Source organism: Thermobia domestica, chromosome 16 (genome assembly GCF_964235325.1).
Source record: "Thermobia domestica chromosome 16, izTheDome1.hap1.1, whole genome shotgun sequence".
Classification (NCBI taxonomy): Eukaryota; Metazoa; Arthropoda; class Insecta; order Zygentoma; family Lepismatidae; genus Thermobia; species Thermobia domestica.
Window position 1 is genome coordinate 140766751 of NC_137469.1, and position 22999 is coordinate 140789749.

The 22999-nt window shown below is 36.5% G+C and overlaps 1 long non-coding RNA gene across 1 annotated transcript in view; it reads right to left on the reverse strand.

Annotated features, from left to right (window-relative positions):
* The window catches only part of LOC145672815 (uncharacterized), a 44138-nt gene extending 23687 nt beyond the window's left edge, over positions 1–20451 (reverse strand). Inside the window, exon 1 of the long non-coding RNA XR_014128677.1 lies at positions 20323–20451. This is a non-coding gene — a long non-coding RNA (uncharacterized LOC145672815). The remainder of the gene's footprint in view (positions 1–20322) is intronic.
* Positions 20452–22999: the final 2548 nt, after the last annotated feature.

Consider the following 22999-nt stretch of genomic DNA (forward strand, 5'->3'; position numbering starts at 1 on the left):
ATGTCAGATTATCGAATAAAAAACTTCGATTGAAGAAAATCCATACTACAAAACTAACTCACACTTTGAGCACATTTTCATTAGACATATAATAGACCAATTAATGCAATCATTGTTTATGAAATATGAAAAAAATCAAATGAGTCACTTTGGGAAAGTCGTTCAAAAAGAACACGTCAGGAGTAACCTACCTCTTGTGAATTGTTTCGAACAATGAGTTAAGATATACTTTTGGTTATTAATGAAATATTTATTTGCGAAATTTGAACAAAATCGCCTGTCGTTCGAGAAAATTGTCGGGGAAATAACCTTGACCCCAAAAATAAACTATCCGTTGTAATTGTTTTTCATAGAAATGACTTATACTAAAATATAAGGTTATTAATGAAATACTTATTTATGAATTATCAATAAAATTGTCCGAGTAATTTTTGAGAAAATCGTGAGGGAAAAATAACTCCCCGAATAAACTATCTCTTGAGGATTCTTTCAGGGTAAGCGAGTTATTCCATATTACTAGGTTTTTAATGAAATATTTATTTCTGAGTACGAACAAAATTGCTTGACTCATTTTTGAGAAAACCGTAGAGGAAAAACACCCCCAAGAGTAAACTACCCCTCGCATATTTTTTCAGGACAAACGAGTTTTGCCATATTGTTCGGTTATTAACGAAATATTTATTTTTGAAATATGAATAAACTCTTTTGAGTCGTTTTTGAGAAAATCGCCCAGACAACACTCCACCAAGAATAAACTACCCCTCGCATTTTTTTAGGACAAACGAGTTATGCCATATTGATAAGTTATTAATGAAATCTTTATTTATGAAATATGAACGAAAACATTTGAGTCCATTTTGAGAAAATCACTGAGAAAAAAACTCACCCCCTTAGTATAAACTACCCCTTGTAGATTTTTCTTAGATAAATGCCTTATACCACAAAATAGGGTTGCTAATTAAATATTGATTTATAAAAAAAGAAAGAAAACAAGATCGTTAGAGCCAGTTATGAGAAAATATCTTTTTTCTATTTTCATCGTACAGGAAACTACCCTTGTTTTGGGAGTAGGAGGGAAATAAAAAAAACTATAGGAAATACTATGAAAATCTTAAACTAAAATTTGGTGCAGATAAGTTGAACGGTATGGCTTCTAGGCGAGTGCACAGAAAAGTGTAGCGAACGGACGGACGAACAGAAAGACATGTATCGAAAAATAACTTTTTCGGTGTTAGGGGCTATAATACGTGTAAATTCGTTGAAATCTCAAATTTGATTTTTTTTCGAACACCATAATTTCTTCTCTCATTTGTCACTTCAAAGTAAAAGGAACTCAGAACTACAGATAAAAGACACCTACTTTTACACATAGACATTTATTGATTTAAAACTGTTTTAGTTTGTGTCATTTCACTTCCAATTGAAAGGTTTTACAATGATTAACGGCATACCAATGACGAGACGGAAGTTTTCAGGAAGTAAATGCATTCAGAAGTCTAGACTATATTACAGCTATCAGCCTGCTTTTATTTCTGCAATTGTTAACAGCTGTAATTTCGTCCAAACGCTACATGAAATAATTTTTGGTTGACGTCATTGTGTTACTATTTTAGTATTGTTCTCTTCAGACTTGGTTGAAGTTTTGTCTTAACGGTTATACATTTTTTCTTTCTTATTTCATCGTTACACATAAGAACAAAATGTTATGGTGAGTGGATAGATTCGAACCTACGAACATTGAGTTTATATTCTTCCAACACTTTACCAATGGACCAAGCTTTGTCTTCACGTTAACGCCCGGTTACAGGGTTTACTACGATTTAAATAAAATGGCTGGCTGTTAGAATTCCCTGCTCACATATTTCGATAAATAATTTTCATTGCTTCGTAGATACGTAGAGCAATGTTTAGATACACATTTTAGGAGAGTGAATTTTGGTGTATATAATAATTTCATGCCAGGTAAAAGCTAAATAAGTTTTGATAAAATGTTTCATATGTAGTTCTCAATAATAGGCTTGCTGTTCGGAGTGAAGTTCCAAGGTTCAGCATTGCCTAGCAGTTTTTGCTATTAATATCCCTTCTAACAATATTGGCAGTGGACAAAAGTTAGCCCGTGTTGAAGCTTTTTGCTCCTAATTTAGTTATTTTACTTATTTAAGGAATATATTGAAAATTGTCAGCAGGCACGTATGCAGTAATTTATTTCGGGAGAAGTCCGACTTCAATATTAGGATAAATAATAAAATTTAAAAGATAATCCTTAAATTTAGGCTAAATTTACAGAGAAGCTGGGATTTCAGAGGGGAGTCCGGACCACCTGGACCCACCCCTAAATGCGTCCTTGTTTGTCAGTAACGTTTCCTCATTTTGAAACCCTCGAAAACTTCGGATATATAAAGGAAAACGAGTTATTTTCGATAAAATATCACTTCAAGGAGACGCGACAGTTTTATTGCACATGGTGGTATCCCAAGTTCACAACGGCAAGAATTCATTAATTTTGGTTCTCTGTCTTTGTGCTCTAACGAAAGGTTAGGTTTGTAACATATTACTCCTACGAACAAGCATGACTGGCTGATAGGAATACTGAACACAACGGAATACTACGAAACGAAAGGATAGGAATACTCCAGAGAAATGCATGCTGAACTTACGTTTATAGCTACGCTATGGTGATTTGCCCTCAAGGTCAATCGAGTGGTAATTCAGTTCCGTCTCTGTTCTTAAGCCATGTTCGTATTACTTCGAACAGTTTTGATAATGAAAAGCATGCCTCTTAATATAACAGACTTCTTTCGCGTAAGAAATCGAAACTCAGTTGGTCAGAGCAACTAGTCTGTAAGAATTAAGTTGTTAGTTAGTTAGGAGCCCAGTACGAGTAAGGGTTTTTATTACTATTGTTTTTATCTTTTTTATGTGAGGAAAAATCAAATTGTGACATCGCGATATCAAATGTATTTGATTAGGTAGCTTTGTCTTAGCTAAACTTTAAACATCAGTAACCGTCGAAATTATTTCACTAACCGATCACTTACTGAACATTTCAAACACGTCAAACCAGTGGCATAACATGAAGGTTAACCTCTCCTCCGCAGTCCTTAGTTATGCGTCCGTACTTTGAAGGGCGGACTAAGGGCCGGGCGACTGTCCGGGGCGCCAGAGAAAGAGGGGCACCAAAACGAGCCTCAAAAAGTAAATTTTATAATGTGCTTTCTACTGACGTTTTTGGTTTATATTCTTGTAAAGTAGTGGCAATTATATGATCTTTTTCCATTTCACTATGGAAGAAGAGAGTTTCATAGTACTAAGGGGGCTGTATCGAAAAATTGAGAGATGGCATGTAGAATAAAGAGTGCCGGGAATTAAGTATTGTTTGTTTGTTTGCTTGAGTTTAGTGTTCCACGGTTATGCCTTAATGGGCAAGGGAGATGTGGATACTAATTATAGTGGAATCCGAACCACTTTTATCGTTCAACAGTAATCCACCGGGAATTGGACCCGGTACCACAAAAGGCAGGCGTGCTAGCCACTAGACCAGGGGGGGTGGAGTTGGTATTGTTTATAGCGGGCCATATTCTTTGTGAAGTTTTCCTAGGTAATGGATTTCTTTTTGAAAATGGGTTTAAAACAGAGGCGTCATTTAGGGAGGGCAGGGAGGGGCATTGGCCCCCCGTGAGTTTGAGATGTATATAGATTTTATCATTAGAAAAGTAGTAAATCAGTGAAAAACGCGAAATTTTACTTATATCAAGAGGTCTTGCCCCCCCCCCCCCGAAAGAAAAATCTGAAATGACGCTCCTGGTTTAAACTATTAAAAACACTATGATAAAATGTAAAATATAGGCTACTACTAGGGGAAGGGCGCCAAAAAGTCACTTTGCCCGTGTGAAAATTTGGCCTGCTCCGCCCCTGCGTACTTTCTGTATATTTTTTGGCCTTGCAGCTTGTGCGGTCCCCACGCCACATTGTTGCGGGGGCGCTATTTACGCCTACCCTTCGAACGTAATTCAATAACTGTTTAAGAAATTCTACCATCAGCGTGAAAACGGGAATATATTTTTCTAATAGTCCCATAGAACTTTCACTCAGAACGCCAGATGCAATTTTTCAGAGTGGGCTCTGGCTAAGTAGAAGGAAGATCTGTTTCCTAAGTAAGTTCCTTTCAGAAAGTTTGCTATTTCTTTAACAGTGATGTAAATAAACATACTCATCGTTATTAGCTCGACACCAAACCATTCTGGACAAATCCCTCTAGAACAATGATCGGCAAAAGTTATTCTGCCTAATTTTATAAGCGACTCAAGGGTGAAACACTTGTTAACGGAAGCAATGTTGTGTATATACTGCCATACTTCTGACAAAATATAATGTGTTTTGTAATCTTTAGACACTTTTCCTATTCTTTTTGTCACCCTTGGTCGTGTAGGGAAGCCTCGAACAAATAAAGAAGAGGTAATATTACAGTTAAGGGGCGCTATAAATATATTAGGAATAATAATAATAATAATAATAATAATAATAATAATAATAATAATAATAATAATAATAATAATAATAATAATAATAATAATAATAAATATGAATGTCTTTGGAGAGCCGAAATTATGTGACACGAATCATTATAGGTAGAGCTTTAAGATGAGTGGTCATAGGGGAGGAAAAACAGGATTTTTCTCTCTCTGACTCTCTAACGTTAAGATTATGTGCTGAAGGTAAGAAGCATCATCATTCTACAATAAGTTGCTTTTACGTAGAATATCTATTACTTGAGCTCTCCTCCTTCGGGCAACTTTGCTTATGTAGTAAATTCAAAACAATTTCAATTTAAGACAAATATTTACAGAGAAAATTAAACATTTAATAGGGAAATCTGTTATCAAAATATCCAAACACGTAGATAGAAGATTATGTAGTGAGAAACATTGTGAAACTATAAAATTCTCCAAATTAGAATTAACAGTTACTGGAAAACATTCGTTATGCATCAGTGAGCACAGGGGAAATAATTACGAATCTGTTTGCAAACAAAAATTAGAGACACTAATGCAAATGTGACGATATTTTCTCTCTCTCTTTTTTTTTTTTTTTTTTGGTATCGTCATGAGTTTTACACATATGTTACAATTTGATTCTTTCCCAAATAAAAAATAAATAAAATAACCTTAGTGATAAAAATGACAATAGTACTACCACGGGATTCGAACCGTCTACCTTCGGTATACAAACTCGTTGCTTTATCTAACTGATCTATTTGCTCTCTTACGTAAGCTGAACCTGTTCTACAGTAAAGATGATTTTTCATTACAATTGGGCTAACAATTCGTCTTTTTCCATAGGTAATTTCCACTATTTGCACTATCTATACGTTAATACTTAGCATAGATTCATATATTTGGAGTTCGCTGATAATGCATATAATAAGACATACTAGAAATATTTCGTTAAAATTTTCGTTTGTAGATCTAATCCACGCTTCTCTCAATGACATAGATGTCGCTGCTTCGTGTTGAACTGCAGAATTCCCTCGCGTTCTTGAAAATTTCCCACTTTAGCAGAGTTGGTAATTCTCGAGATTTCTGTCGATTTAATGTTTTTTGCTTCTAATTTATTTATTTTAAGCTAATATCTAACACAAATATTAAAAACGGGTTTGTTATTAACCTGTCCTGCTGGGGAAACCTTCCGAAATTTCGAACATATAAAGAAAACGGAGATATTTTCAAAAAACTTCAAAATAAAGAGACGCGTCATTTATTTTGCTCATGGTAGTACAGGGGTTGACAAAAAAATCTAAAACGTTTGCAAAAGTGTGAAAATCATACCTAGTATGGTGTGGTTGGGGCCTCCTTTGGGTCCAAAACAGCTTGGATCCGACGTGGAATGGACGTATACAGCTCCTGAATCGTACTGTGTGAAATTTTGTACCATTGTTCCTCCAAAACATACTCCATTTCCTTAAGGGATGCAGCTGGAGGATAATGAGAGCGAAGACGCATTTCTAACTCAGACCACAATGGCTCAATGATGTTCAGATCTGGTGATTGTGGGACCCAGGAGAGGTGTGATAGCTCCTGGTCATGCTCTTCAAACCACGATTTCACCGTTTTTGCAACGTGACAGAGTGCCAAATCATCTTGGTAGATACAATCATCATCAGGGAACAATATTTGGGTCATGGGTAGAACCTGGTTCCCCAAAAAGCCCTCATATGCCTTAGCATTCATCATTCCATGCAGGGCTATGATGGGACCTGCAAAACACCACGATAACACTGCCCATACTGTAACCGAACCATCCCCATGCTTTAGAGTTGGGAGCAGATAGTCTGTATCATAGGCCTGCGACAGTGTTCTCCACACGTAAACACGACCGGTTGTTGGAAACAAGGTGAAAATCGATTCATTGGACTACATTACGTGTTTCCACTGCTCATGTGTCCACTCCTTGTGGTCCTTGCACCACTGGATATGCCTCTCCACATTTACTGCTGTGACCAGGGGGTTTGGCATAGCGGCCCTGCCATGAGATTTCATTTTATGAAATTCCCGTCGCACTGTTTACGATGAAACCGGATTCTGTAGGCCGGAATTGAGTTCAGACGTAATTTTCATGGCAGTGGTCTTCCTTTTAGCTGCTACAATCCGTTTTAATGCCCTCCGGTCCCTATCTGACAGGATTGTCTTTCGACCACTGATGTGCTTTGCAGACGTCGTTTGTCCATGAATTGTGTAAGCCCTCGTGACACTGGACACAGTGCCTTTCAATACCCCCACAATATTTGCCACTGTTGCCACAGAAGCTCCAACAAGAGGGGCACCAACGATCCTGACTCTTTGGAAGTCTGTCAGATTGTCCATTTTACCGCATCACTTTCACACCACGACACTCACAGGTGAACTGATTACCGCTGACAGAAGAGGAAGGTCCACACGACACATTGAAAACAAAAAACGATCGGCAACCGGAACATGTGTTGTACAGTGGAGGGTCAACCTTACGTGTCCTGTATGAAGTGTTTTTAGAGTTTTTGTCCACCCCTGTATTTTATGACTATTCTATCAGGCCTTGTTTTCTCTTTGTACTATTACACAATAACCCACTGAGCAAGGCTATGTGATAATATATCAAAAACACTATCACGTAACAGTTTCAACACAATAACTGTGTCTTCATCAGACTTCCACTCCTTCTGGCTGTTTCGGAGTTGGTCATCACTTGTATACTCTGCGGAGGTCAACTTTCAATTAGGCTCCGCCCCTTCATTAAAAGGTAACACTTGTGTGGCTTTCACTTTTACTTTTTAGCTGCACACGTGTCCAATTAAAAGTTTACTTTTTTCGCTAGATACATTCTGTCCTCTAATTATCCTTATTTTCCTTTTCCTAACTATTATTTTTTCTCTCTTTCTTCTTCCTTTTCATTTCTTCTCTAAACAGAATCTTCTTCCACTCTTTATTTATCGAGAATCCTGCATTCCAATTTATCACCTTGTCTCCTGCCTTCATAATCTCCCTACCTTCCTTCCATTTTCTCACCAAAGTTCTGTTCTCTACTTGTATGACTTCTGCTCCTTCCCACCGTATCCCGTGGTTTGTCACTTTGCGATGCTTGCATATCGCATTGTTGTCCCTTTTTCAATCTTACATCACCCTGGTGCTGTTTTATCCTTTCTTGCATCTTCTTTTTTGTTTCTATTTTGTAAATTTTGTTACACTCCGCGCATCCTACTCTATATATAACTCCCCTTTGATCTTTATCCGCTATTGCTTTTTTCTTGGTTCTTCTGACTAGTTCAATTATTTTGCTTCCTCCTTTAGTGTACGTCCTAATTCCTGCTTTCCGAAGCATTCTCTTTATCTTCTCTGTTCCTTTCTCTAGGCTTTCTATTCCAAACCATTTTTTGTTTTTGTCTTCTTCCTCTTTCTTCCTCTCTCTTGCTATGTTTCTTGTGACCCTATCCTCTTCGTGGTATCCATTTCTCCTTAGTTGTGTCCTGAACTTTTTAAAATCTGTTTTCCTCTGTTCTTTATTTGTGTTTAGGTCTTTTATTTTTTCTTCCGTACTTTTTATGAAATTCTTCTTTGTATCCTCATCCATATCATTTTGTTTGTGGCAATACGCTCCCGCTGCATACTCTTTTTCGTACCAGAACGTAATAAACTGTCCTCCTTCCGACTTCTTTATTTTCATATGTAAATAGTTCATAGTTCTTAATATAGTAAACAAGATCCTATATTAAGTCCTTCCTTCATTTAAACAATCCTGTCTCTGATTACGTTTGAGTTCAGTATCAGATATAATAATGAATCAGTGGGAGAAGGAGACGATAGAGAGAGGAGGATAAAGAATGCTTATTTTTTGCCGTTATTTGGAAGACTGGTTAGGAATATGGAAGGGAACGAAAAGGCAACTGGAAAAATTCATAAGGGACGAGGAAGATGAAAGGGATTAAACTAGGGAATGAAATAGAAGTAGACAGGAGATAAACTATTTAGATATGAAAATAAAGAAGTCGGAAGGAGGAGTGTTTATTACATCCTAGTACCAGAAACAGTTTGCAGCGGGAGTGTGTTGCCACAAACGAAGTGATGTGGATGAGGTATAAAGAAGAATTTCATAAAAAAAAGGCATGGAAAAAAGAATAGGAGACCTAAACACAAATAAAGAACAGAGGAAAACAGATTTTAAAAAGTTCTGGACACAACTAAGGAGAAATGGATGCAACAAAGAGGATAGGGTCACAAGAAACATAGCAAGAGAGAGGAAGAAAGAGGAAGAAGACAAAAACAAAAAATGGTTTGGAATAGAAAGCCTAGAGAAAGGAACAGAGAAGATAAAGAGAATGCTTCGGAAAGCAGGAATTAGGACGTACACTAAAGGAGGAAGCAAAATAATTGAACTAGTCAGAAGAACCAAGAAAAAAAGCAATAGCGGACAAAGATCAAAAGGGAGTAATATATAGAGTAGGATGCGCGGAGTGTAACAAAATTTACAAAATAAAAACAAAAAAGAAGATGCAAGAAAGGATAAAACAGGACCAGGATAATGTAAGATTGAAAAGGGACAACAATGCAATATACAAGCATCACAAAGAGACAAACCACGGGATACGGTGGGAAGGAGCAGAAGTCATACAAGTAGAGAACAGAACTTTGGTGAGAAAATGGAAGGAAGATAGGGAGATTATGAAGGCAGGAGACAAGTTAATAAATCGGAATGCAGGATCCTCGATAAATAAAGAGTGGAAGAAGATTCTGTTTAGAGAAGAAATGAAAAGGAAGAAGAAAGAAAGAGAAAAATAATAATTAGGAAAAGGAAAATAAGGATAATTAGAGGACAGAATGTATCTAGCGAAAAAAAGTAAACTTTTAATTGGACACGTGTGCAGCTAAAAAGTAAAAGTGAAAGCCGCACGAGTGTTACTTTTTAATGAAGGGGCGGAGCCTAATTGAAAGTTGATCTCCGGACAGTATATATAAGTGATGACCAACTCCGAAACAGCCAGAAAGAGTGGAAGTCTGGTGAAGACACAATCATTGTGTTGAAACTGTTACGTGATAGTGTTTTTTTTTCATGTTATCACATAGCCTTGCTCAGTATGTTATTGTATATTAGTACATGTATGTTCTATCCATATATGAAATGTTCTATTTGGCTAGTCATCGTTACGATATTAAAGAAGGTGATATCGAATAGACTATAATAACAAACTCGGACTAGACATCCTTCTATCTATTTGTTCCATAAAAGAGAATTCAAAATTTCCTTCCATTCGGGAGCTACGTGTCGTATGGGGAGTCGGACGAACAAATCGACTTACGATAGACCTACTCTACATCATCTGAATTGCCGGATTGTTTTTACCAATAAGCCCGCAGTACGATGTTGCCAAACCTCAGGTGGGAAAGCGAGGTTACAGTGGACGCATGTTGTACATTAATGCTCGGTTCGGACGATTAGAAAATTCAGTTGTGGGCCCGCAACATACTCGTGCGAGCGTCACAGATCAACCAGTTCAGACGAGCAGAAAAGTCTGCTGTATGCTCGCAACAAACTCGGGCGGGCGTTTCCGTCCAACATAGAAAATAGTTTAATCTATTTTCAGCTACAGTTTTTTTCCATGTTTATTGATTTACCCAATGAGGAAATGAAGTTCTTTAAATTAAAGCAGAAGATACTATCATAAGATTTCCGATACTACCAATTCAAATGTTACCTGTTACATTAAATGAAGCTAATAATGCTAACTAACTATCGTTTGTATGAATGCAGAAAGTAAGAAATTCGGGGACCTGTTCATAGACATTTTCAGTTGTTATTACGGTCCAGTAGCGTGGTTTAATTACCACATGATTAATTACAATTTTTGGCATATGTTGGCAATTTTAAATTAAAAATTAGACACTTATTTGAGCGTTTCCAAATATTCCGCTCCTAAGAGGGTAAAAGAGGCATTTCAGTAACACTAAAACTTCCCTTTATTTATTCACAAAGAGCCGAATGTGAGAATTCACTTCGGTTAGAGATGTAAAATTCGGAATATAAACCCCTAAATAAATATAATGGAGCACAGGTTCCAGCGTTTTTTAATTTTTTTTTCTCTTGAAGAGGAGAAGGGGGATTTCTATAGTAGTGGGGTCGAGGTGGCTCAGTGGTAGTGCGTTCACCTCTAGTGCGTGGCGTCCCTGGTTCGATCCCAGTTCGCGTTAAGTGGGCTTTGTGGTGGACAAACACCGTGTGCTTGGGTTTTCTCGGGTTCTCCTGTTTCTTCCCACTTTCTTCAATCTACCATTTCATTCATTCTCATCATCACCGTTTCCTTTAGCCTACCCGGCATAAAAGTCAAAGATGTCATTTCATTTCTATAGTAGTGAAATTTGAAATTTCCTTTTATATATTGAGAAGGTATTCAATGTGAGGATTCGCTTAAATTGGAGATGTGAAATTCCAAATGTAAACTCTTAAATAAAAATATTGGATTTAGCGTTTCTGAATAGTCCACTTCTAAGGTGGAAAAAGAGGAATATTTTTATAATTGTAACATTTCCCTTTATTTATTCACACAGTGTCGTGTGTGAGAGTCTCTTAAGTAAAAGATGTGAATTCCAAATATGAACTCTTACATAAAACAATGGAACATGTTTCAAGGCTTTCGTATATTCCAGTGGTTAAAGAGGAAGGGCGGTCATTTATATAATATCAAAATGTACACTTATTTATTTACAGTCTAAGTGGATATGGGAGTTCAAAATTTATACCAAAAATAGAGTAGGTAATGGGGTTTTGTAATTACACTTTTATCGAAATGCAATCATCAGAGAGAAGGCGGCTCAAATATTTTAGAAATAACTATAAAAGGATTTGAGAAAATCCCTAATATTTGTAGCACACCAACTGGAGGCAATGCAGCAAGCGAAAACAGAAAATATTTTATTGTAATATTACCGCTTCTTTATTTGTTCGAGGGCGCCCTACACAACCAAGGGTGACAAAAAGAATAGGAAAAGTGTCTAAAGATTACAAAACTCTTTATATTTTGTCAGAAGCATGGCAGTGTATACACAGCATTGCTTTCGTTAACTTGTGTTTCACCCATGAGTCGCTTATAAAAATAGCCAGAATAAACTTTTGCCGATCGTTGCTCTAGAGGGGTTTGTCCAGGATGGTTTGGTGTCGGGCTAATAACGATGAGTATGTTTATTTACAACACCGTTAAAGAAATAGTAAACTTTCTGAAAGGAACTTACTTAGGAAACATCAGATCCTCCTTATACTTAGCCAGAGCCCATTGTGAAATATATATTTTTCTGTCTGACTCTCTAACGTAAAGATTATGTGCTGAAGGTAAGAAGCATCATCAATCTATAATTGGTTGCTTTTACGTAGAATATCAGCTACTTGAGTTCTCCTCCTTCGGGCTACTTACCTCATGTGCTAAATTCAAAACAATTTCAATTTAAAACTAATACATTGTAAAACTTTTCCGTAATTAAATATATAAGGAAAATTAAACATTTAATAGGGTAATCTGTTATCAAAATGTCCAAACAAGTGGATAGAAGATTATTTAATGATAAACATTGTGAAACTTTATAAAATTCTCCAAATTAGAATTAACGTTTACTGGAAAACATTCGTTATACACCAGCGAGCATATTGTGAGCAGTGAGCACAGGGAAAATAAAAACGAAAGTGTTTGCAAACAAAAATTAGGGACACTAATACAAGTGCGACAACGACACTATTTTTCTTTTTTTGGTATTGTCATGAGTTTTACACATATGTTATAATTTGATTCTTTCCCACATAAAAAAATAAGTAAAATAACCATAGTAATAAAAGTGACATTTACACTGCTATGGGGCTCGAACCAGCTACCTCCAGCATACAGACTCGTTGCTTTAACTAACTGAGCTATTTGTTTTCTTACAACTGAAATTGGTCTACGGTAAAAATGATTTTTCATTACGATCGTGCTACCAATTCGTCCTTTTCCATAGGTAATTTCAACTATTTGCTCTATCTATACGTTAATACTTGGCATAGATTCATATATTTGGAGTTTGCAGATAATGCACGTAATAAGACATATTAGAAATGTTTCGTTAAAAGTTTCGTTTGTAGATCTAATACACATTTCTCTCAATGACATAGATGTCGTTGCTTCGTGTTGAACTGCAGAATTCCCTCGCGTTCTTGAAAAATTCCCAGTTTAGCAGAGTTGGTAATTCTCGAGATTTCTGTCGATTTAATGTTTTTTGCTTCTAATTTATTTATTTTAAGCTAATATCTAACACAAATATTTAAAACGGGTTTGTTATTAACGTTTCCTGCTGAGGAAACCTTCCGAAATTTCGAACATATAAAGAAAACGGAGATATTTTCAAAAAGCTTCAAAATAAAGAGACGCGTCATTTATTTTGCTCATAGTAGTACATGTCCCTCTACTGACACAAGTGAAAGACGTCTTGATTTAAAAAAAATCGGCAAGGGTATCATAAAGGGGAGATTTTTTCGATTATTTTTTCTCGCACCGTTTGCAAGATTTGAGCCTATTTCCGGTTGGAGTTTCTAATTCATTTATAACCAATTTTCTCTCTTCTTGCATGCAGTATGTAATAAGCAATATACAATTACATATACAATTAATTATAATGTCAGTTATATATATGGTGTTCATTGGGCAAAACACTCAAAAAATAAAGATTTATCTTAGACTCGAAAAATGGTTATCCTTCCTTTTTCATTATTATTTGGCCATGAAACAAACGCCTGAGACATATACAACCCCAATATACAACAATGTGCTGTTGGAATGTATGACGCATAGGATATGATGCTTTAGTTTTTTTAAAATTTCAACGCTTCCAGTGTACCCATAAAAATGAAATAATGAAATAATGGCCATTCTTTTTAAATATTCAATTAGAACTGGACAATCTACGCAAAATTTGGAATCGATCAGTGAAAACGGCATCTTTCTAGAGCCTGTAGTTTCCGAGATCTCATTGCCGAAAGGATTGGCCACAAACATATAAATTCCCAGAAACATATAGTTTAAAAGAACTCCAAAGATGGCAGCACAGTTCATTTGCATTGATTTTGGAGAAGGCTTATAAAAATACAAAGGATTTGAACAATAATTTTATATCATAATCTTCGTGAAAAAGATATTGTTAACTAATTTAGACTATTTAAAGTACAAATACTTAAAATGTTTATCTCTGTTAAACGCGAAATCTCACATAACCGTAAATGAAAGATTTGAAAGCTAAAGTTATAAGTTGGAGCTCAGGCGCTTTTAATTGCTAATGTAGCATTTTAATAGATAAATAAATAAGTGAATCATATATCGACACTTTCCTGAAAACATATAACACGTCCCGCCATTAAAATGCACCCACATAAATTTTGGAAAGTCGGCGCCGTTCTCTACAATAGATGTGTTTGTATTCATGGTTTTGGTTTTGTGTGCAGTACACACAGATTTTTTTGGAAATGTGGACAGTCGACAAATAAAATGTTTTGCACAGTTGAATCTTTTCACCTTTAACACTGTAGAAGTAATGAAAAGAATACTTCCAACGAGATTTAGCTTTCTTTGTTTTTGGATTTTTAGTCTCGTCTCCATTTTCGCTTGATTCCTCTTCATTATCCTGAACACACATTGAATTACGAAGACCAAGTTTGAAATTTTGTATATTTTACACCAATAGATGGCAGTAAATCCTCACATGTACCCTGCAGAGTTTAGAGCCTTGCTACAAGTAATCTTATATTAAACTTTCATCAATCAGGTTTAACATGTACGATTTACCAATTTAGTTATTTTTATATAGCACGGTTCAGGAAGTGGAACAAAATAGTGTGCTCAGAATTGATGTGCCAAAAGTATTTAAAAAAAATAGTGGAAGAAAGTATCATTATTTACTTCTCAAGGTAATTTAAAGGGAAGTAACATAGAAAGTATACACGTAAATTATAAAAAAGGAGGAATCCGTAACTTACAACTTTCCAAGCTGCAGTTAGAACTTTGTCAAACTGAATACGGTATTAGAGTCAGAAGCAGTTAGAACCTTGTCAAATTAGTAGACAGTCTATTTTTCAAGTTACAACAATAAAAGTCATATATTTGAATAAAGCTCAATTTCTAGTGTTCCGTACTGTATATAACTCAATTTTGACAAAACTGTTAGTTAGAACCTTGTCAAACTAAGGCCATGAAATATTGACTTCTTTTCTTTACTGCAAATTCTTGATATAGTTTTTGTGCTAATACCACGCACTTGAAATGTTAGTTTTTTGGCACTTGAAAAGTTGATATTTTGTCGATTTTCGACAGACACGTTTTGAAAAACGTATACAAGTACAGTACCATTTCTGAGTTTGTCTCCTTAAATTCAGAGCTGCATCGTGCTTGTGCTAGGTTTGTTCTCGGACATTTTTGGTTATATAAATACCCACACTCCAAATTACAAAACAGTATAACTCATGTAGGCCCCTACTCGTTCTCTTCACAATAAACACTTCATGATATATACGCGGTAACTACAAATTCTAAAGCATTATAACGCACCAATACGTACTCCGCACATGCAAACGACAGTATAGAAACGAACAAAAATGATTTGCATAGGAGGGAGAGGTTTCATAATTTAATGATCATGTTCTATACAATCCAGTACTTGTTCATCAAACCTCATATATGTAGATTCCCAAAATTCATCTGTGAAATTGATCATACATGTATTTGGAATAGTAAGTTACCAACTCCTCCCACGGATTCGGCCAAACAAGTACCAAGAATATGGGATCCAAAAGAAAACAAAAATAGTTTTGACATCAGATGTAATTTTGGTCTCTTTACAACACTCAGTTGGTTGACAGGAAGGGATTTTTCCCTTATGTTGCTCTAAAATTAAAAGCTGAAACTGAACTCCTGGCACAACAGCCCGTAAACGACCAAGACCAAATAGCCCGCTTGCGGCCAGTAATTTCAGATGGGGTACAGGGGAAAGTCCCCTGGGGCAATTCTTAGATCGTCCTCAACAAGGCTTACCACTATTTAAGCAATACCACTTTCAACCTCCCCCTCCGCGTTTATTCAAAGTCCCGTTGGAAAAATATCTCCTGCAATCATCACTGATTCACACTTAAGTGATATGTGCTCAGCACATTGGTTCGTCTCACAATTAGTGCTGGCTTTCTAGATTGGAGTTCGCTACTTCCTTTTTCAAAATAGCTCCCGAATTGTCCTCACAACGGGCTACTAAATGGATGCCACAATGCTAATGTTATCTAGCAAATATGAATAGCTAATAGTGGTCATCAAGTGACCATCTGTGTTTCTAGAGCCACCAAAAACTGTTGTGTGTGCTAGGTTCCTTACCACTGGAGCTTTAGCTAATACAGTTAGGTAGATTTAACTTAAACTATTGAAAGATATTTAAAATTATAATGTATTTAAAAATTGGTAATATTATTACATCATTGAATATTTTGCGTGATCCTGGGTTTTGCTGAAGAAAGTTTAGAAATAGCTGTTAGAACCTAATAATGTACGTTAAAAGTTTGTTGAGATTAGTGTCCTCAAACAGTTCTACGCAGTAGTACTAAAAAGACGCACTATATAGTTGCAAATTTCATTTAGAACTGATCTAGTGCTCTGGACAATGCAAATTTAAAATTAGATGGGAGTAATGAAATTAATCTTTTAAAGTTAATTCTCATTAATAAAAGCGTTTTATAATAAAGCAATAGCCACAATAAGAATTCAGATGAAAATAAAACATCCGTATAACACAAAAAATAAGCTAGAAACAGGGTTGTTTCACTTATATTCTCAGAAAAAAATATATTCTACAACTCTCGATTACTGTCTTAGATCAGAAACATCACAGTTTATCTTAGTTTCGGCCGAAGCACTCTTCCACTTCATTGCGCTGGCAACGTCGCCGCAGCCAGTCGACGTGAAAGTAACGCTCAGTCATACGCCAGTTCGGATGCCTCGTACTATAACATTACAAGGGATCGTATATGTCTTACCGCCTCGGGCAAGTGCTGGACAAGGGTGTCTAGAATTTTGCGCCCTACCCTAAAAAGAGGGAAAAATATGCCCTCGATATACCTGCACCGGGAAGTTTGCGCCCTGCGAGATGAAAGAACGTGTTCGAGCTAACGCATTGCCCGGAGGGGCGGACATTATAGAGTAAAGAATCCTCCCTCACAGCCGTGCCACCTGTGATTTATTTTCATTGGCTGATTGTGATAGCTTGGGACCATATAAGAGAAGAATAAACCTGTTATAAGCCCAATGAACACAACGGATCAACGCAACAGTGTCTTTGAAATGAATAACTCCAGCAAGTAAACATATTGTATATACTGTAGGTCGATTTTCTTGATAACATTACTGAAATAATTTTACATTCATTTTACATTTACTTTTCTATATTTTGTGTCCTAAAAAGCCAAACAACTCGCAAGAATTGTGGACAGAGATATCTGAGAAGTGCCAAACAGCCTTGTGTAGATTAAATTACATTCACATGGAGAAAGGCAAGTCCTGTGCAGTGAATTAAAGATTCAAGTATCATGTGAAGAAGCAGAGTACTGAGACAACAACTTGGCTATGTGTGTGAGAGAAAAAAGATAAGTGCAATAAACAGTTAGTAACAAAGGGAAAAGTAAGAAGTCAACGGAACACAAATTCAACTAGACGTCGCTAAAATAGAAGTTCGAGTTCAACGGATGGCAGCAAAGAATAGAGCCAATGACGAACCTCTATCGAAGATCTACCACGAAGAAATGGGTACACTGTTTAATCGTGGATTGTATTTCGTGACGTAAGTTCCCGAGTAGAACAGCTTCAAGAGGAACATGAATTATATGTGAGGCGACAAGAGCGAGATCTTCGAGACCCAAATTTAAGATTGTAGTCTCGCGTGGCGTAGTCGCTAACGCTCTCGCCTTTGATACGAGCGGTCCCGGGCTTGATTCCCGTCGGGGACACTCGGTCGAAAAAGTGTAACCTTGAGTGAGGGTTTTCCTGGGTTCCCTCATTCACACTAGGCAAATGTCGGGATTTTATCTAGCATAATGATCCCAGGCCGTTTCCTTCCTTTCCCTTCATCGGATAGTAGAGAGCGCGGTGGCTCAGTGATAGAGCGTTCACCTCCGGTGCTTGGGGTCCCTGGTTCGATCCCAGCTCGCGCCGTGGACTTTGTGGTGGACAAACACCGTGTTCGTGGGTTTTCTCGGGGTTCTCCCGTTTCCTCCCACTTTCTTCATTCCACCATTTCATTAATTACTCATCATCACCGTCTCCTTTAGCCTAACCGGCATAACTGTTGGACGTAAAACTTAAAGATTTCATTTCATTTCATCGGATAGTGTGCTCGCCGAGGGACATCATCCCCATGTACGTGACGGCTAAGTGGCCTCAGATGCTAACAGCCCAGAAATCTAAATCATAATCATAATCCCGGATTCAAGACGAAAGATCGTGTTAACCGAGAAAAACCTGAGAATGGACGACATTTCAAGCTTTCTTTTGCTGGATAAAGGACACAAACAGAGAATTCTTGTTTTCTCGAGTAGGAAAGGTCAGGAAATATTACAGCATGAAAAAAAAAGAAACTTCTTTTTGGATAAAACTTTCAAATCGTGCAGCAAGCAATTCGCCCAACTGTATATGTTTTACGCAGATGTTGGCAGTATGAAGAATGAAATAAATATCATATCGGTAGCTTTTGCCTTCCTGCTGAACAATGAAAGAGAACTTACGACTTCCTTTTCAATAAATCAAAGGAGTGTTTACCGGGTTGTGCTCCACTAAAGATCATGCTTGACACTGAAGAGGTGTGTGTTTTTCTGCTTGTTTCCAACTTCCCGGATTGAACGATTAAGGGTTGCAATTTTCATTTGAGCCAATGCTTATGGCGTAAAGTGCAAGAACTAGGTTCGGTATCTGAGTACAAAGAAAATGCAAATGAAAAGTTATCCGCATGTGAAGCACTTTGATTATTATATCCCGCAAATACGTTGAAGATGATTATCTAATAATACTGAGTACTATGCCAATAGAAGATTAAGTTACAGCATTTATAGATTACTTTGTGAACGAATGGATGCAAAATATGAATGTACTGATCTACGTCTGGAACTGCGAAGGTGAACGGCATCGAGCAAATAATGCCATTGGTGGGTGGAAGAACAGGATTAACTAGCATCCGAATTTCTATGTGCTTAAAACACTGAAACAGGAAGCTGAACACAGTGCTTTACATTATGATAGGATTTGTCTCAGTTTAGAAAGGGGGGGGGGGGGGAGAAAGGCATATGTACGAGTACGACTAGACAACAGAATTGAAAAATAAAACTGCACAGATATAAAACAAATTCGCTCAAAGATATTGTTCAATGTCTGAGAAGCCTAGCTTACATTCAAAGAATTGGAGGGAAAACGAGGAAGCAATATAAACACGCAGTAACAAGGATGAAAAAGGAAATAATTTCTTGCTAAAGAATAACAAACGATGATAAAGGACAGAGTTTCCTACATAATTTTATCAAGGCACAATAAAAATAAATGACAAATGGAAGGGTTCAATGCATAATGTTATGAAGGTATATTATTATTATTATTATTATTATTATTATTATTATTATTATTATTATTATTATTATTATTATTATTATTATTATTATTATTATTATTAAAAGAAATGACAAGAGAAAGAATTTCCTGCTTGAGCTTCTAAACATGCCAGAAAAAAGAACAACAGGTTTGGTTCACTTTTCTGATAGACCCAAGTTTGGTTCAAGTGTGAGGAGAAGCTACTTTACACGATATAAAAACGAATTGTAGGGCGCAAACATCCCGATGCTAATATATAGCGGGCGCATTTTTCCCGCTTCTTGGGATAGGGCGAAAATTTCCCGGGTGCAAAGTTCCCGCAACCATGACAAAGCTTGTGAAAGTGCTCGCTTCAAGTATGACAAATTCCCCAGAGGGTGATGTGGGCATTCACTTGAAACGATCTCCAAGGAAGAAGCAAATCTTCTGATGAAAAACACGATAACAGATGTGTACCCTTGAATTGCGTTTTATAATCTTATTATAAAACCTCTTAGGCTAGTTTTAGACGGAAGCATTTATCGTAGCATAAATCGTATCATCGATATCCTACCGTGTAAAGTAGTAAATGCTATAGCTTTTCCTACGCCATGGCATATCCTATGGCATTTCTTGTCGATAGAACCTGTTCTATTTCGTAGCATTATCCCTAGCATTTCTGGTTCGATTGCAGCGCCGTGGTGTGCTAAAAGTAAGCGAAAGATTTTGTTCCAAATATCCATGCTCTTTGTTTTGTGTGGGAAATTGAATTGCACTAAAGAAAAATGAGACGGAGTAGGGATATTATTATTATGCTGATTAAAAAATATGAGGAGCATCCTTATTTGTACAAAGTTAAAAGTCCTTTATGTCGTAACAAGCATATGCGACAAAGGACTTTAGAAGGAATAGCGACTGAAATCTCTGTTTTTAGTTTCGGAGCCATAATTATGCTCTTCTGCAGTAATTTGTTTGCTATCTCACGACAAGATGCTTATCAAAATGCTAGCGTGTAAAAGCGCCACATACGTTTGATGCCATAGAATATTAATCGAGATTTTGGCAGCACATCTGCTACGACAAATGCTTCCGTCTAAAACTAGCTTTAGGCTTACCCTAATCCAATAGGATATAATGAAATAACTATTATAGAATGAACACAACTATTTTGGAAAGAAAGAAACGGATTCACTCACACATACCATTTCCATTAGAACAATGCCAATTTGAGTTAACGTTTCGTCTAGTTCCTGGATCTGATGCTCTTCAGTCCGAATTAATTCTACAAGCATTCTTCGCTCTGTTATCAACTGCAGAATTCCATCTTCTAGTTCCAACTAAATAGGTATACAAAAACATCAATTATATATATATATATATATCCTAGTTATTATTAACTAATTATATTACTAATAGAACAACAGATAATTATTATTGTGAATAATGGAAGACTTAAGAAATTTACGTCTGAACTACGGAAGAAAACTTAAAAGGGGAAGATATATTAAAATGAAATGAAATTTCCGCAAGCCTTGATTTTTAATAGAACTCGAACTGACCAAAGCAGTATACATATTTAAAGATTATATATTTGTGTTAGAGTTTCGGCTATGTAACATAGCCTTCCTCAGACACATTATGAGAGAAATATTCAATTTTGACAGCTTATATACAATTTGGATGCAAGACACGCCCACTTTCTCTTTACAAAACGTAAACTTTTAATTGGCTTCAAAAACTAAATTTTTAATTACTGTAAACGTAAACTTTTAATTGGCTCCAAAAAGTAAGTTTTTAATTACTGTAAACGTAAACTTTTAATTGGCTCAAAAAGTAAATTTTTAATTACTGTAGTCACTTTCTCTTTTTGCGCACCTGTTATGAAACTCTCAATTAGGTGTTTGTCACTTACACTTTCTATTCGCTATTGCCCATCCGCTGTTCTCCGTCGTACACCTGCTCCAATAGTTCGTGTTGATTCAGAATTAACAAGGAACAGGATCACAAAAGTTAAATAAAACTCAAATGATTCATTATTTTGGTAATTGATATAAAATATTTGAAATAAAACATGAACACAATTTCATTTTCTACAAAATGCAGCAGAACAGGATAAGGGTTAAGGAATTTGCATAATATTTTAAAGGAAGCGGTGTCACTGTATTGTTTCGGAGATTTTACTGTATCTTCGTTAGTAGATACAAGTTCATTCTTTTCCTTCCTCTCGTCGATGTTGCTCGTGAAAAAAAAAAAAAAAGAGGAAATGGTTTTGTTTCAAAGACGGAGACACTAACCACATCTATTCTACCTCCTCATTTCCAAATAAGGTAAATGCGTCCTCCATTTCCAAATAAGGTAAAGCTCGAACTGTCCTTTCAAGAACGTATTCGTAGCGTCAGAAAGTGAATGGTAGTGTGGGCGAGTCTTAGACCTTAATGCTGGAGGGTCAACCTCAAGCTGCATGGGTGGTACCTTTCTGAGGAAATCGAAGTCGGAAAAAACAAACCTCAGCAAGTAGAGATACTTTCATGAAATCAAAGTTCGAAATAATCGCAGACAACGAAATAATCGCAGACAAACCTTAAAATGTATGAAACAGCTGTACCAAGTTTGACAAGTGCAAGGTGGTCGGTGATTTCTTTTTTACATAAAATAACTTAATATACGTCAAAATGGCACTGATGGATAACAGATGATAGCGTGGTTTAGAAGTTTTTGATAAGCTTAGTGTTGTATTTCGTTATTTTAAGATATTGGTGGATTTATTTGATTGTCTAATTATGGGCTTAATGTCTCGTGAGAAAGAATGTTACATTTCAACAGAAATGATTTTAATTAAATGTTAAAACATTAATTTATATTTTAATATTATATGAATTAGACTCACCTCCCGTCTGCTTTTGATCCATGGTAGAAATGCAGTTTTGCTAACGTGTGTATCGCCCCGTGCACGCTCATGCTCTTCTGTAAGCTGTTTCCGGAGGTTACGGAGTCTAGCTTCTAGCAGGGTAAGGGCTTCCTTGTGATGGATTAACGCTGCTTGTGTTTCTGTGAAAAATAGAAATCACAAGAAAGGTAAGTATATACGGAAATTAACAGCAAAGGGAACAGAAGTCGCATTTAAATGTGGTTAAGTAAAAAAATAAATTTATTCTTTTCTGAAAGAGAAGTAGAATTGACTAACTAACTAAATCTATGGCCTAGGGAACCCGGAGGTTCAATGCCGTGTTCACAAAAGCTCTCCATTAACTTCTATCATTAGCAAACTGGTTCCAGTTTCTACTTTGTATTCCTATTTCTGCGAGATTCAGCTTAATATTGTCCTCCTATCTGTGCCTCGGTCTTCCTAATGGACGTTTTTCGATTGAGTTTCCAGTCAAACCTTTGAAAGTGTAACTATTTTTTTTCCATTCTGGCTACATGCCCTACCCAATTGAGCCTCCTAGACTTTATGATCCTAACGATGTTTGGTAAAAGGTATAAATTATGCAGTTCCTCGTCATGAACTTTCTGACAGTTCCCATTCCCGCTTCCCTTGGGTCCGAATATTCGTCTTAAGATTTTATTCTAAAATATTTGCAATCTACGTTCTTCTCTCGCAGTAAGAAATCATCATCATCATAATAGGTATTCTGCCCTTATTGGCAGGTCACTTGCCGCAGCTGAGAAGCTTCCATGCTCCACGGTCCTCCGCTAACCTCTTCGTCTTCGCGTATGATCTTTCTGTTTTAATATCATCCATTAATTGTAGTCTCCTTCGCCCCCTCCCTCTTTCCCGCCACCATACCTTCTAGGACGTCCTTCATGATACAATCTCTTCTTAGGCAATGTCCCAACCAGTTTCTCTTCTTCTTCCTAATAATATCTAAAAGTGTTCTT